The 12,608-nt window shown below is 38.7% G+C and overlaps 1 protein-coding gene and 1 non-coding gene across 5 annotated transcripts in view; one reads left to right on the top strand and one right to left on the bottom strand.

The window, feature by feature from the left end:
- The window catches only part of Rhogef3 (Rho guanine nucleotide exchange factor 3), a 244,696-nt gene that overhangs the window by 180,710 nt on the left and 51,378 nt on the right, over positions 1 to 12,608 (bottom strand). The window lies entirely within an intron of this gene.
- Positions 8,191 to 8,310, top strand: LOC143208504 (5S ribosomal RNA). The gene has a single exon (XR_013008928.1). It is a non-coding gene; the product is annotated as a 5S ribosomal RNA (ribosomal RNA).

The following is a 12,608-nucleotide window of genomic DNA, read 5'->3' as shown; positions in this document are numbered from 1 at the left end:
CTTCGCTCGGCGGGATCGGGATTTATGTTGTTCGGTTAAGAAAAAAAAAGGAAGAACGGACGAAAGGAACGGCCACAGATCGTCCTGACAATCCTGTCTGGTCCCGATCGATTCCTCGATGTTCCGCCATGGAATATCCGATACGTTACCGATACCGACGAGGAAATTTCAGACGTGTATTTTTATATTTTTGTTGCTGATTTACGCGGTTTAGCATAAATTCAAAAATCTAACGAGCAATTCAACATTAGAACGCCGTCGGACCACGGAAACACGCGGAGTGTTTGAAATGCACAAACGATCGGCGTACAGACTCCAATTAATCAAGGAGATTGATTTCACTCGTCCAAGGATGCAATGTGTTCCGCGAACTATGCTAACGCGGGATTCAATGGAACCGGCGCGCGGCGGATGGTATGCGCCGTTAAAATCGTGGTTAGAACGGAACTAATTTCCTTCGACGATGATTCCGCTTAACGACGATTATCCTACGTATTTATGGATAGTTTGAGGCGAAGCGGCTTTACGATCGCGGCGGTATTGTAATCACGGTTATGGAAAGATAAAACATGATCGATCGATCCTGGAGAATGTTCCTATTTGCGATCCCTTTCTTTTACTTCACACACACACACACACACACAGATACAAAAAAATAGTATAATTCAAAAGTTAAGAAACATTACAGTTATTCTTACGTATCGTATAAGTGTGACATTATTTGAATATAATTGAAAATATAATTGAATATAATTTAAATCAATGGAATCAATTTAGATCAATAGAACGGCTGGAATCGTTTCACTTTTATATGCCCCTCTTCAAAAAAGGAGCTATAACTCCTACAATTTTAAGTATTTTAACTTCAAAAAATTATATTATGCAGTCCTAGCAATAGAGAATATGTGTGCACAACCTTAATACAAAAGAGTCGTCAGATTTCTTTACAAAAATTTTCAAACGAGGCCTACAGAATGACGCTGTAGACTCTAGACCAAACTAAAAGATTACCTTAATGTAGACTACAGCAAAATGGACGAAGGAATGGGGTCACCCTTACAATTAGATTGACGTAGTGAAAATACACTTCTCACAAGGGAAAGACCACAAGTGTCCGACTTCGATTTTGATAATTTTTTGTGAGATAATGGTATATGGATCTCTAATTATGTATGCAACATATTAGGTGTAGTTACTCAATAGTTTTAAAGATATAAACAATAAATGTAAGCAGGTTGCGTGATTCACAGGTATGAAACTTTAATTGTTTATATCTTTAAAACTATTGAGTAACTACACCTAATATTTTGCATACATAATTAGGGATCCATCACCATCATCTCACAAAAAATTATCAAAATCGAAGTCGGACACTTGGGGTCCTTCCGTTATCAGTGCTTTGAGAATTTCAATACACGAGCTAATATTATATTGTATTATAGATACATTAAAATCAACTGAAACCAAATAATACGTAGCAGATTTTCAATGTATGTCGGAAAATTCCATTCAAAATATTTCAGAATGTACAAATGCAAACCGAGGACACGAAGGATTGAAAAATGTGATTCAGAGAAACCTTGGGGTCGAGAGGCAAAATAGGATCCATCTGGGACTGAAAAACCGGTATTGGGTTTACCCAATACCGAGACATCTAAATCGGAGCAATTCAGGACCAATAGAATTTCTCTCTGTAACCGAGAAACTCGAATAAATCCAATTCAGTATCGGCAGACCCGAATCTAAACGATGAAAAGAATCAACAATCCCGAAACAACCCGATACGAAACCGAGATACCCAAATCGGATCAAGGTAAGCTCGAAAACAAACAGAACCGACCATTGTTCATAGACCTAAATTAAATCAATTTGAGCTTAAACGACTCGGAATCGAGCCTATTAAACGGACTAGGAATTTCAGTTGAACGAATATCCGCGACTAACGTTATGTTAGTATGTACTGATATCTCTGAATTACGTCCACTTAGTATCAAAATAGTTTAACTATTTCGATCGAGAACCAGAAATAAGTTTAAACCAAGGACCCAAATATTCGAATGAGTTTAACCCAAGACTAAAAACTCTACTCATTGTCAGACTAAATCAGGACTGAGGTACCAAAATTTATCAAGGAAACAGATGCAGAAAATTGGGGGACATGAATGAACGCAAAAATATTATACTGCGGAAGAAAATACAATTGTTGCAGATTCTATTGTTTTCATTTCTCTCGTTTTATAAGACTCATTAATTTAATTGTTCTCTTTACCCTCATTAAATGTTTCTCGTGCTTTTCAGTGCGTTAAATCTTTTCGTTACGTTTCAATTATTTAATAAAATGCTAGTCTCGGTGCACAACAACAAAATACAATTGTTTTTCACGTATCAAAGGTTCCGGTACTCGATGCCACGGGTTTTTCGATGCGTACCGCGCCGCCTGACTGTTGCGGATCGATTTGTTACACGTCAGACAGGCTCTCTCCCTCTTGCTCGGTCCCCTTTTTGTCGAACAATTAACCGCGACATTGGTCTCGATAACAACGAAACTGCTATCTATATCCGTTGTTTTCCGTGCACGTACTAATAGAACATGGGAATGCGAAATGGGATGGAACAATGAGAAATGAAGCATTCCGGTCACGTTTCTGTATCCGTCATCGTACTTCCTGGGAGGGACGGGGTGAGGGCGAAGGCTTATCAGTTTTATATGAAAACCAACGGCTTACACATTCAACAAGTATTAACACGAACGATAGACAACGTTCGAATGAGAGAGACTCGTTAAAAATTTTAAACATTTCTGTAATGGCTCTGTCGAGCGCTCAATAGGAGTACAGCCAAGTATAGACAGAGTAACGATTTGCTTAAACTGGTACAGAGGTTATTCAGTTTATGATGATCGAGGACCAGAGTCCCTAGATTAACCCTCCGACGGCTGTGCCCGAGTCTATTTTGATCGGGAACATCCAAATTCTCATTCAAGTACTCAATTTGTGGCAATTAACACTGAACCTACCGAGCTTTAAACGTAGCCAGTACACATGTTGCCTTATAAAAATAACAAAATTAAAATTTGAATTTTGTGCGGTCCACCCTGGACTCTAGTCCCGAGGAAATCGGTTTCGTCTTAACAATATGTTAACGTATTGGTTGGTAACGTATTGGTTGACGGCTGGTGACGTGTTGGTGGAGAATGAAAAATTCAATAGTTGATCAGTGAAAAAATTCTCCACGAAATCCGATGGAGAGAGAGAGAGAGAGAATCTTTGATGTTATTCTCGTACACAACCCTACTATAATATACACGACGCTAGTGGCTGAAGAGAGGGATTGAATAAAAGAGAACTCCAGGGTTCGACACGTGGTTTTATAACGAAACCGGGGGGAGCCTGAACGTGTTTAATGTCACCTCCTACCTGAGTCAATGATACTACCAGCATCCCCTGCGTACTCATTCAACGAGGGAGGTTTTTGTGCACGACAAGCCTCTATAATTATTAAATCGTCTCGCCATTCAGCTAACGTCACCGACAAGAGCGGAATCGGTTTCAGCAGGCTTTGTTGGCGGTTGAATAACAAAGCCTTTATTATAATTGTTACGTGCGTTTAGTATTATTGATCGAGAAGGGCTAATTTCACTGTGATCCTCGAGAGTAATACGTGGCACAGACATACGGTATGTTGTCGACTCGGTCCTATGAATCACAGACATGAATTATGATAAATAGTCCAGGTGTACAACTAATAAAGCTTCACATTAATATTTCTTCGTAAGTCATAGTGTTCTTATAGCAATTTCGTCTACTGTACTCTCGCGGTCAAAATGGGTCGGTCGTGCTGAAACAAGCAAAAAGTTTTAACTGGACCGTTTTCGCCGAAGCTACCGATTCCTATTTTTCCCAGCAAATTTCTCGGGCTTGAATAATTCTCTCCGCGTGTTCGCTCGAAGAACGTCGTCTCAGCAAGTGCAAAGTAGAGCTTTCAAGACTTGCCGCGTACCAAGAGAGCCGCGCATTTCCCCTGTTTGCATACGCGCGAGCGCGCGCGCACACGAATATAGCGGCTGCACAGAAACGCGCGCAATATTCCACGTGAACACACAATGTCGGCATTATCCGGTGGCTTTCGTGTTCGCAGTCAGATAAATACAATGAGGACGGCGGCGTTAAGTCAACACGGCGCGGTTATCTGGACCTCGCCGAGAGGAAAACGCCCGTAAAGACAGTAACGGTCCGCTCGGAAAGCTCTCAAAGCATCGGCCATCATCGAATTACGCGTGATTTTCGAGGGTCACGCCATTGTGTCGCGTTCTCCTTGCCTCTATGGAAATTTTCTGGAACGTCCTCTCCGCGATCCTCCTTCAGCTGTTTTTTCACTTTATTACAGAGTAAGAAACATCAATAGTGGTTTATTTAGATCACATGTGAAACAAGGAATATACAGGGTGAGTCACCTAACGTTACCACATGAAATATCTTTGTTGGTTTCAAAGATATATTAAATGTCTTGAGCACAATGTTGAATCGTAAAATGGGGCTTCATACGACACCAAAAAATTTTTGTTGTTATGTCAGTTTGTTTACAGATAGCAAGGTCACCTTCATTTTTTTAAATGCAACAACCCTTTTTTAAATGCCTACAATGATAGTCCCTTTCATTACGAATTCAGTGACTATAATTACTCAAGCTCATTCAAGGTCACGGACAGAAAAAGCCTGATGTAGTGATATGTGAAACAGGTGAAAATGACGGGCCAGAACTCCTATTACGCTACTTTGACTCATGCTTGCTTCTCGGGAAATTTCTCTCGTACTTACATGTGAATTGACAACTATAGCTGCTAAAATATTAATTTATTGTCTTCAGTAGTCATGGGATTCTTTCGTTTACGCTTTCTTAAATCTACACTTCCAGTATTTCTAAATAACTTGTAGATATTAGTAAAAGTCAGCCTAGAAAGAGTGTTTCGCTCAGGGTACCTTTCTTCATAAAGACATCGGGCCTGCAATGCATTTTGTCTACATTCACAGTAAACCGTTATCATGTCACACCTTTCAATCATTGAGTAAGACATAGCAGAATCGCGTTTGGAAACACACCGTTAGTAAATAAATCGCAGCGTAATCGGCTAGAGGATGTTTGAAAACACTCCATAGCATTGAAGGACCTTAGCATGTTTACGACCTTTAGTAATTATAGTCACTGAATTCGTAATGAAAGGGACTATCATTGTAGATGTTTAAAAAAGGGTGGTTCCATTTTAAAACGTGAAGGTAATCTTGATATCTCTAAAAAAATAACGTAAAAACAAAATTTTTTTGGTATCGTATGAGCCCCATTATTTTACCATTCAACTTTGTCCTCAAGACATTTAATGTATCTTTGAAAACAACAAAGATATTTGAGGTGTATAATACATATTCGAGATTGGCTCCTCCTGTGATGTACAATGTGTATAATTTTTTTACTACAACAATATTTTTGATAATTATATAGAAAAGGGGACACCTCACCCATTTTGATGAAACTCAAATATGTTGTAGAATTTATAATTCTAAGTGTTAATACGTAACAGGAAAAAGCTGCTGAGAATTATGAATTCTACAACATATTTGAGTTGCATCAAAATCGATGAATTTCTACATCCCTTTTCTATATAATTACCATATTTTTACATTCTTGGAACATTATGACTGTTTTGAATTTAATCTACTCATTTTTGTTATACATGAATGCATAAAGTCTATTTCATCAGCAAGTAAAAATGTGCTGCAAAATGTAGATTACGCCTTCCGAAATCGGTTCAAATTTTTGTAGCGTACCGAAACATCTCAGGTTGAAGTGAGAAAGACAATGATAGTTTAGTAATGGGCAATTGATTCTAGAGAATCTAATACGGTTTACAATGTATTGCATCGATCTTTCCGAGCGAGTAGCTGCGTTTGACAGATGCACATGCGACTGGATTTCAATGCCCTTAATGATCAATCTTGGTAATCCTTCTTCTGCCGTCTAAGAGATTAATTAATCACGGAACTGAACAAATCCTCTATGCGAGATCCCGCTGATAGATGCTCCGAAGTTAGGGTGAATTTCCGTTATGCAATTTCGCGGATGATTTCCCCATGGAACGCACGGCAAACCATAAAACTTTGTATCGGGCATAATAACGGGCAGCTCTCAGTCCGACAAATACCTAGTATCGGCCAGTCTTTTTCAATCACGTCGTCCTGAAGAATCGCATATCGGCCTTTTCGATCGACATCTGCGAATATAATGGCGTAGTATCGTGCCGACCGATGAGATCTCATTTTTCCAACGTTTCCGGGAATAAAGCGAAACCATCGACTCATCCACAACTTCGAAACTTCGTCCAACTCGGCAACAGAAATTTATTTTTAATTACCAAAAATTTACCATCGCGATAGGTACTAACATACAACATTTTCTTGGACTATCCTTAAATACATTCTAGAAAGCGGTAGTTTACTAATTGAATTGTAGATTTTTATATAAGAATTTTCAAAAATTCATTCAATGCAAATTTTAATTTTAATTTTATTTTCGATTCGCAAATGCAAGCTGAAATAAAATTCGTACTAATAGAAATGTACGTTTGCATAGATTTTGCAGTCTAATAGCAAGCCTGCGGAGCTTTATGAAAAATAAACATGATCTACATCAATTGTGAGAAACAGGGGCTAAATTAAAATGTATTTCTTATTTCAGTATCCTTAATAAGAATTTCTTAATTTCCAAGAATATATAATATAATACCTAAAGAAGAATGCTGTATCAGGTCTTCATGATTTAGATCTAGATCAATTCTCTATACTCAAGTTTCTAGCCAATCGCAGCCAATGTGTACTGTTTATATGAAAATTCTGAAATTTAATTAGTTATTCGCACACAAGAATTTATGCCACCGGCCCTCAGGTTAATTTGTTGTACCTAAGAATGCGACGATCTCGTGGACCCTGTGTCACAATTCTAATTTTAGGTCACAACAGTCAACTTCGCGGAACACGACGGGCTCATTAGAATGTCACGTAGAACCTCTCGGTGACTTAATGATCTACCGGAGCGTATTCTACCGGCGAATTTGTGCGTCCACGAAGCGGTAGTATCCTGTAATGGAATACCTTGATATATTACGGGTGAAGGTTCAATGAGGAACTCCATGAGCCATTATATCGTCGCATGTGGATAGTATGGGTCTTTCCAGTGCGCGTCGAGGGCCACCGTTGAAGATGGGGCGCATGCATAATTCGCGTTTTCGAGTGTCGGGGGAGGAACACCCAGAGAGACGGAGAGAGAGAGAGAGAGAGAGAGAGAGAGAGAGAGAGAGAGAGGGGAGAGCAGAGGAAGGAAAGCACTTCGACAACGACAGGAAAACCGCAGGAGTAGATTTTCAATTATCCTGGAAAAGGTGCTTGAAGCGTTCGAGCCAAGAGGGAGGAAACGAACGCCGGATGGTTCAATGATACCGAGTTTCCCGTCGTTATTTGTTCGGAGCTACGAAGAAAATATTAACAATATAATGACGCTCTTTTTAATGTCCAATCTGTCCAATTACAGAAAATGGAGTTGCGCTCCCTGCAGGTTCAATTGCATCTCGAGTCGTTTAAACATGGTTAAACGACCGCGAACTGGGGTTCTTGTGCGAAAACGAATTTTTCAGTGAAAATTTCCATAAAATCGAAGCGAGATTTTATTTTACAATTACTGAAATAATAAAATTGATTTTGTAAGAAATTATTGTATACAGGGTGTGTCCGTTAAGTTATGTCACCATTTTTTAGACATTTTCCGTAGTGTAATAAAAAAATGTTTTAGACAAAAGTTTCTCAGTACTTGTTGAGCTACATGTACGCATATCCTTAATCCTGAAAAAATGCTTTTCACGTAAAAAAGTAAAGGTCACCTTGACTTTTATAAATGGCACCATATGTTACCTAAAAGGCATATCAAAAGGCACATGATGCACGTTAATTTGACATTCGCACACGAAAAATAAAATATTAGTGAAATTAATGCGATCGTCGAAAAAAACTCGCGAATTAATTCGTATATGTGCCCATACTTATGAAAGTGGTCTAATTAATTCGCGAGTTTTTTTTCGACATACTAGATATACTAGATTGCGTGACAAATAAATTGTATATTATTCATTGCTGAATTAATTCTAGCGGCAACGGCCATATCGCATTGGAAAAAACCGATTCTCGTCCGATCATCGAAGTTAAACAGTGCTGAGCGTGGTCAGTACTTGGATGGGTGACCGCTTGGGAACACCACGTGCTGTTGTCACTTTTTTTTTATTTTTTTAATGACTATTAGGTAGTACTTTTTTCATTACTAATGACTAGACTGCGAATGTTTATGCATTTTCCAATGTTTGTAGACAAATTTTAAGAAAGTGGAATAAAATGAAATCCTATTTTTAATGGTAGCAGCATTTGTGGATCGAAAACAAATATAAATCGTACAAGAATCTATCGAGTTTTATATTCTAGCTTTTTTTTTTAAATTTTCGTAAGCCATAAATGTATGAAGATTCGCAGTCCACTAATGACTAATGGTGCAGATAGAAATGCCAATGCTATTCATGTTTATAAACAGAAATGAAAGCTAAAACATTAGTCTATATTGACATTTATACCGAGAACGGAGCTTGCCCGACAAAATTCTAAACAAATATATTATTGATATATCGATAACAATTGTATATATACACAATGTATATCTTTAGTAGAGAGCACGTATTACAATAGGAGCCGCACAAAGTCTACATAAAACCAATCTTGTCATTTTTATAAGGGAACATGTGTGTGTGTACCAGTTACTTTTACTGCTCGGTGGGTTTAGCGTTAATATTAGATTCACGCCTACTAAAGGCGACTATAGTAACAGCAGGCATACAATAAATATACGTTTTCTTTACCCTTCCGTGAAACGATCTAGGATAAAGACATTCTAATCACCGTAACCGTAAAGAAAGTCATACGGCAAGGGGTTAGAAGCGCCGAGCAGGGATTCCGCGTTCGTTTCGCCGAGAAATCTGGCGTTGATCTATTCGCGTGTACCCGTGAAATTCTTTCGCGGAATTACGAACGAGACGAGATAAATTTCCCACGATGGGATACGGTTCTTTGCGTGATAAATCGTGCGAATGCAGGTAGGTATGGTATCTTGCGGTGCCGCGTGGTGCGGCGCGGCGTGGCTCGCGCATAATAAATTCACTTGCGTGTTTTGACATGTTTAAGGGAGTCGTTCAAGTATAATTTAAGAAACTGTGCAACTGATCAAATATGGATTACCGAGAGATATGGGCTCGACGACGTAAGTCGAGGGCAGCGTGAAGCTATCCTGACGTATCGGTCGATACGAAAACCATTTGCCGGAGGAACACGAGCCGGCTGGGATGGAAATGGGCAAGCCCGAATGGACTGCTCGTATGCACGCGGTTGTTTTAGTCAATGATATCTAACCGTGAACTTTGCGCTCGAGTCGATTTAGTTCCTCGAGGCATCGTCGACACCTGCGGGAAACTGATATCTCACGCCGAGACTTTATAGGAGACTTACGCGGTCTTACCGGCAAGATATACGGGCCGCAGGTTACCGGCAAACTGTTTCCCTCACGGTCGGGACTAGTTACCACTCATTCATTCCTGGGAATTATTCGAACCCGTCCGAAATCGCACGGGCAACAATCGTACTCCATCGAACATCACGCATACACACCATCGTTACGGTGAACATATTTTCTTTGAGAAAATAAAGGACAAATCGAGGATTGTTTCATGTTTAAACACAATTTAATTTTGATACTTTTAATGAAATTACTTCGATATAAATGCTTGCTTTTTCACTGGTCCACATGCATATTGTTCAGTAATGAAAATGCTCGTTCAGTGAGAGCACTGCGTACAGGTAGACACAAGCAAAATTTAATGATTTTTAAAATGTTTTTAAAAGTTAGAAATTCAGAGTGGAAAATGCAAATTATTACTTTTACCTTTTTTATTAGAGTATTTGCCATTAGGATTAAAAGAAGATCACGGTTGCGGTTAGTATCTGATGCAGTTTCTATATGTTTCCCAGAGCTTCTGTAATAGAATGATCACTCCCCTAAACTTTTGACAGCAAATGAATGTGTTTCAGTCAATTTTAAACTAGTTCACATAGTAATGAACAGCGTACTCGAATAAAACTGATTTCGACCAACATTATTCATTAAATTCAAATGTTTCAAGGGATTCTACTTCGGGTAACGTGTTTCTCCTGAATATCGGTCATGTAAATTTAGTTGAGCACACTATATATATATGGGTAATAATTTCTCTGCAATTTACATATTCCTGACAACGCTTCGAAAAAGCGAAAATTTCGAATTTTTCTTCCCCGCTCGCAATTCTACTTCATTTAACTGCTTTCCATAATTTTTCTCACTTTCTCATTTTAAAGTTTCCACGGTGGCTTATTTTCTTTTTACAAAAAAAAATCGGTTGGGTTGCATCAGTGATCATTATAGCTGTGCTCTATTATGATCGTTGATATAACTCAGGCGTCTTTTGTTTCGAAAAATAGACTACAGCTATTTTTCTGCAGCTATTTTCTCGTATAATATAATATTTATACCTTCACTATAAAATGCGAGATAAATGAGATCATCTAATTGAGCCTATTCAACAAAATATCCTTTTTGCTTCGATCTCATTCTAGTTATAATATGATAGTTTATAAATAGCTATAAGTCTCTCTAACAAGGGAAGGACCCCAAGTGTCCGACTTCGACTTTGATAATTTTTTGTGAGATGATGGTATATAGATCCCTAATTATGTGTACAAAATATTAGGTGTAGTTACTCAATAGTTTTAAAGATATAAACAATTAAAGTTTCATACCTGCGAATCACGCAACCTGCTTACACAAGGTATGAAACTTTAATTGTTTATATCTTTAATACATATTACATAAATACAATAGTATTTAAAACTATTGAGTAACACAAAAAATTATTGGGGTCCTCCCCTTGTAATTATGCAATAATTTTAATCTTCTAATATTTTCGAAGTTTTGTATTGCACCCATTCATTTTTGTCACAAATGCATAAAAAAGGTGCAGTCTAAATCAAATCCAGATGAAAACAAATGTTATACATATAAATAACGCAAGATTAAATTTGTCTACGTTTGTTTGTTTATGTTTTATCATCAGAAACAGTTCATTTTTAATCATCTCTTGTGGAAACTAAATAATGATGCAAATCCACTAGCCCCGATGCATTCGATGCATATGGGCGACGCCGTATGACATTTTGGGAGCACAGCAAACCGTTTCGGTTTTCCCGTTTTGCAATGACTGCGTTCGCTTCGAATGAGACGCGGGGGAAGCCTTGTTACGTCATCGAATTGTTGACAGAAGCAGTTCAGGCAGAACAACCCCGCTGCGTCGTCGACACAACGGCCGCGAACGGAATACTGTAAATTCGTGTCGAAAGTTTCTACGTTCGCGCATCTCTCCGTTGCAGTCGAACGAACCGCTGTATCCGCGTCGTTGCACACCCGAGATAGTGGATGTCTCTCCTCACTCTTCCACGATCCCCTCGACCGATGTCATGTGAGCGTCGACAGCGCTTTTGTTCTCAAAGGAATTTAAATTTTTCGGCGAGTCGAAGTCGCAGAAAAACTCGCAGAAATATGAAATTTTCTCAACGGCAAAACGAATGCATTTTTCGGAACGAACGGCAAACTTCGACGCAATCTGCTTAGGCTCGAGCATGATGCAGAGCCGTGTCGGAAATCCGTCTGTCCAGAACCCATTCTGTTTGCGCAGAATTGTTTTGGCAGTGGCTGTCGCTTAACGAAATTGCGGGGGATGTTTCGCGTTATTGTATCGTTGATTGCGAGTCGATAATTGCATAGTAATATCGATTTATACGGTTGTGTTCAATAAGAATTGTTAATGTTTTACTCAAACGACGGACAATTAGATTCTTTATTTATCAGAAATTACGAATGATATGACAGAAAGTCAGTCATTCAATAGATTGATGACATGAAAAATTCTTGAAAAGAATATTTGTACAAATATTCCAGCATGGACCAACGTAAACGTAAAAAGTGACAACATGATGGTGTCTGTCACATGGTACATCGTTTTTATGAAAGTATTTCACGATATAGACGCATCAATTTTCCTCCATTTAACTCATTCATTAAGAACTGAAACATTTTCATTCAGTGTAGATGTCTCGAACACGAGTCTTTTTGCTGTAGAATTTTATTTACCTCAAAGTAGAAGGAGCATCTGCGTTAACGCAACATCTTCACAGTTTTCATTGTTTTGGTAGCTGTCGGAGTAGAGGGAAATAGGACGTGAATGAAAAAAGGCAGCGTTTAAAACGATTCGAAGCGAAAATTCCAATTCGCGAAGCATCAAAGAAGCAAAATGGAAGTTTCAGATATTAAATTTCCAAATCGGCAGGCACGGAGAGGACGACGGGAGATGAAATTTGCCGGGTAACAAATGGCGACGCGGTCCCGGTGAAAAATTAGATCGACCCGGGGAGTAGTCGTACGCATTTTCGGTGTCTAATGTT

This window comes from Lasioglossum baleicum, chromosome 4 (assembly GCF_051020765.1).
Source record: "Lasioglossum baleicum chromosome 4, iyLasBale1, whole genome shotgun sequence".
Lineage (NCBI taxonomy): Eukaryota > Metazoa > Arthropoda > Insecta > Hymenoptera > Halictidae > Lasioglossum > Lasioglossum baleicum.
This window is presented reverse-complemented; position numbering and strand designations above follow the sequence as displayed.